The following is a 5,402-nucleotide window of genomic DNA, read 5'->3' on the forward strand; positions in this document are numbered from 1 at the left end:
TAACGGATTACTAATTCGAAATAACGAATTAGTAATTCGTTATTTCGGATTATTAATCCGAAATAACGAATTACTAATTCGAAATTTCGGATTAGTAATCCGAAATAACAAATTACTAATTCGAAATAACGAATTACTTAATTCGAAATTTCGGATTAGTAATCCGAAATAACGGATTACTATTCCGAAATAACGAGTTACTAATTCGAAATAACGGATTACTAATCCGAAATTTCGGATTACATTTTGATGATTTTATATACTTAAGTGGCACGAATAGGCTTTCGTAGGTAACAGATGAAATACAATTTAAAAGATGACTTAACTTTATTTGTGTTTTAGGGAGGAATTATTATGTCCAAACACAACTGTTAGGCCCAAAAGAGGTCGCGGAATATGTACCAAACTGAGGCCCTTTTTTGACCTGTCCCTGTAGTTGGCAAAGGCATAGATATGACTGGTTACTCGTAGGCCCAAGCGCGTGGGATCACAATTAATTTACTTTACGCGTATGGACTGCGACTACCTTGAATATTATTACGCAATGTAACAAAAAAAAAAAAAAAAAACACTGTCTTTTTTCCATTGTCAGAATTATAACTTAACTTCATAAATGTGTATGTCTAGTATGTTTATGTTTTATATTGTAAATTAAAAAAATATAATAGCCTATACCACAGGGAAATGTAAAAATTATAAATGTTCATATACTAATAATATTATAAATAACTTAACATAAAATTTATTTATTACATGTTTTATTACAGACGTTTGATTACCAGTAGTTTGATTAAATAGTTTGATAACTGAAATTATGAATATAAGACGTGTGACGATTCAGCAACCTAAATGCTAAACCTATACATATTTCAACTTTAAATAAATAAATCAATAGTAATAATAATAACAATAATAATAATTGTCATTATACAGTAAAAACACCTTAATACAATCAGTACAGGTTTTGATTTTCTAATTTTAATGTTCCATAAATTAACTATTTTATATTTACTGTTACTGTTTAGTGGTGTGTTTTGGTGGCCTTATTCCTCATGCTCTTATTTTAATGGTTTTTTTCTTTTACAAACTTTAATATAAATTACCATGTAATTCAGCAATAGCTGCGAGGTGGTTTTTAATAAAAGAAACTGAAATTGAAGTGAAAAGCATAATTATATTAATCCAATAACATAATAAATAAAATCAAATGCCAAAAAAAAAAGTGAAATATTTGCAAAACTACTGGTATAGTTTTATTTGGGCTTAAATTTATATTGATTTTTGTAATTTTTAATATAAAACATTTTTTTTATTCATTCTGAAGTAATTATAAGTAAAAACATTCAAGGATAAAAACACAGAAAAGTAAAAAAAAAGCAACTTATTTTCACCGTGGTTCCTAAATGAGAATACTAAAATTACAGAATAATAATAGAACAATAAGGAAACAATACAATGAATAAACATTTTGAAAACATCAGAATCAGATTCAGCCAAAAACAAACAACAAACAACAACAACAACAACATGTTTTAATAAACATTAAACTATAGATTACTATGAAGTTCAGATAAATAGCGGTTCTTAATGAGTTTTTTTAATGTGTATACTGTATGGATTGTGCATTTTGAACATTATAAGGTAATTTATTCCATTCATAAATAGCGGTATCGATGAATGAGAATCTACTATGTACGAGATTTTTGTTTATAAATTGACATCCTAGAAGTAGAAAATTTAGTATTATAGTTATGAAATAGGTTAGTGAACTCAATACCAATATTTAAATATACATGGGATATGCCATTTATAATTTTAAACATTTGAATACATTTACGTTTAGCAACTCTAGTTGAAATAGCCAATTTAATTTAATTTAACATGAGTTCGTGGATGAAGTCGCAAAACACGTCTTATAGCCTAACCTTATTTTGGGATGTTTGTAGTTTAGTTTTTGAGTAAGCGAAGATAACTACGTAAAACATCCATAGTCATAGTGACATTGTATAAGTGAAGACCCAAGCAATTTGAGTGATTTATACGTTAGATATTTTCTATTTCTGAAAAGAAATTTAAGTCTACCATGTACCTTACCTAAAACTTTCGTACCAGTGGATTTACCGCTAATGTGCTGATCAAGATCAAGAACCAGGTACTTAATACGGTACTAAGACATTTCTCTGAATGCCAGTTTTTGCCGACGGACGTTTGACCGACAGGAAGTTGACCGAAAGAAAGTTCACCGACACCGAAATTTGCCGAAATCGAATTCGCCGACTGGACGATTCCCCGACAGGCAATTCACCGACAACAAATTCGCCGACAGACATTTCGCCGACAATTTATTTTTGTGATGTTGCGATTAATGTTTCTTCGACAGATGTTTTTTTTTTTTGTGGAGGACTGGATCGTCATGGAAAGTCGTTATTTATATATATCCATACATGCAGACACACTTTCAATATATTAATCATGCAATACAAGATTCTGCCAAAAAATATTAAATACAGGCCTATAATAAACACATGTTCATCTATATTTTTATTAAATATTTTAGTACTATTAAAGAAAATCATAAGCGACTGTAATAACTAAAGCAATAATGGTTTGAAATACTTGATGATAGTGTTTAAATTAGATGATACAGGCCTACTTGTGCGAGAAATAGATATTTTAACGTGTTCATAAGTTTTAAAGCCTAGTTAGGCCTGCTTGATTTAATACAATAACAAAAGCACTGAATTTGGTTGTTGACGAGCATATTTCGATTAAAATGGACACTGTCGATGAAACCTCCGTCAGCAAGCTGTCGACGAAACATCCTGTCAGATAGCTTCAGAGGAACATTATTTGCAAGAGACCGATAGATCACAACACAAATAATTATCAAACCATTTACCGATTTATTTCTGAGAAGACTTGGAAGATTTACATGTAAAAACCAAAATTTGCTATGAAAAAAAATTGTCATGTTTCATTGCTTCAATAACAAAATATATCCAGAGTGTATCTACAATTTAACTACAAATTTTCCACTTGTCACTGTCTCAATTCTGTTTATCACAGTTTTGTGTTTGTAGTTCGAAACACACACTGTTCTATTATACCACTCAGTCATACCAGGGAACAGATTACTTGTAATTTAACTGTTCCTTGGTCATACTTGTACTAAATATCAATTAACCATTCATGCATTATCATAAATATAATTGTCCCCATGGAATTTCATAAATACCGTAAAACCTAAATTTTAAGTTAAATGGACTTAATTAAATAAATCACGAGATGAAGCCCCTCTTGAATTTGAAGCCCCTCTTTAGTTAAAATTAGTCTCGAAAAAAGCCATGGGCTTCTTTTCAAGATAGCAGGCTTTTTTTCCGAGACAGTACATACGCTATTTGAAAACAAGCTTGGTTTATACAGGAGTTTTGGTGATTTAATGACAGTTAAATATACTCCATAATACAGATTGATGTTACAATGACCCTATTTATTGTATCATAGTACAAATTCACAAAATTTACAGCATTCATTCATTCTCATACCTTAGAAATCGTACAGGTACTATGTACATCAATAATGCATCAATAATACAATAGAAAAAAATGTTTCTTAACACATAATTTGGAGGTAGGGGTACGATCGCATCGTTGCAGCACCTGCATCCGCCCCAGATAATTACGGCCCTTCCATTATTGCTGCGAAGCAGCCAATTCATATTCTTGACAGCAATTTGACCTCTGAAAGGTCATTGTTTGTCAAAAAACAATCGCCTAAGACAACTGAAAAGCGGAGTTTCCTCCTTTCGTTCTGCCGGGTAAAATCAATTACTTTAGGCGACGTTTGTAGACTAACCTACTCGTACCAACGTTGGCATGTCGCGACGCTGGAGTACTATTCAGCGTTTTTACTATATTTCTAGGTTTCCTATTTCTACGTTTAATCGGCTCATGTCTCAGCCACAATATTTTGAGGCCAATATTATTTACGAACCCAGTTAAACTTATAATTTACTAGCCTATTTCAACGTGCTAATTCTTACATTCAGGCGACGCTTGTTGTAGACTGGCATAGTGTTTTCGGAAATAAATACCATTTTATACACATGCGCAGATCGATTCGCCAGCAGCGAGTCATCGCCAGCAGCAGCAGCAGCAGCGAGTCACCAGCAGAGAGATGTCACTGCAGCAAAACACTATTGTACACGGTACCAACGCTGTTCTAATAGACAATGGGGTCGTGCTCATATTATTTGTTATATTTTTATTATTCATTATTTTCACTTGACTCGCATAAATAATTTTGTTCGAAGAACATTTTATGCAGTTGTACTTCGCAGCACTTCACTTGCAATTTGCAATTTCTAGTTATAAAGAATAGTAATACGTTACCAGAAGAGAATAATTCTTTCACGCTTTAAACAGTGACCTAATTCTTCTTATGACCTTTTAGCTCTATCACAGTGTGGAAGTTTCAAATTTATCAATGCTCAAAATATAATTTAACATTTGATATCTTTAAGCTGTGCACAATATTCGATTTTAATCATCTAAATATGCCACTTGTGACACATCCATCCATTAACATGTTCACAAAAAAATGTTGGCGAATCGTCCTGTCGGCATTCGGCGAAATGTGGTGTCGGCAAAATCTCTTGTCGGCGAATACTATTTCGACCAATAGTCTGTAAGCCAAATGTCTGTCGGTGAATCATCTAAATATGCCACTATGTGTCACATCCATTAACATGTTCAAAAATAAATGTCGTTGAATTCGCTGTCGGGAAATTGGCTGTCGGCGAACCGCCCTGTCGGCAAAACAAACTAGCATTCGGCGAAATGTGGTGTAGGCAAAATCCTGTGTCGGCGAATGCTATTTCGGTCAGTAGTCTATAGGCCAAATGTCTGTCGCTGGAACGTCAGGCCATGAAAATTAATCATCTAAATATGCCACCTGGTGGCACATCCATCCATTAACATGTTCACAAAAAATGTCGGCGAATTGTCTGTCGGCAAATTGTCTGTCGTTAAATTGGCGGTCGGCGAATCGTCCTGTCGGCAAACTGGCATTCGGCGAAATGGTATTTCGGTCGATAGTCTGTAGGCCAAATGTCTGTCGGTGAAACGTCCGGCAACTACTTAATACAAGTTCAAAGGTAATATCCAGTTTTTATTGTCATATATAATATGGATTCAGTTTTGTCTAAATGTAGCGTGGCCTAGTTCAGACTAGGTGGATAAACCCGGCCTTAACTCACCGGGTTTATCCACCTGCCAGTCTGAACTAGGTGGCTTATCTCAAGCCAGGCTGTGTTCCTATAGTAACTAGGCCTGGCGTGCCACCGTGTTTAATCGTTGCGAAGCGTCTTGCATTGACTTCGTCGGGTGACGAAATGACCAATC

Source organism: Anneissia japonica, unplaced genomic scaffold, assembly GCF_011630105.1.
Source record: "Anneissia japonica isolate Jap-2015-1 unplaced genomic scaffold, ASM1163010v1 scaffold288206_len369265_cov204, whole genome shotgun sequence".
In the NCBI taxonomy this organism is placed as follows: domain Eukaryota; kingdom Metazoa; phylum Echinodermata; class Crinoidea; order Comatulida; family Comatulidae; genus Anneissia; species Anneissia japonica.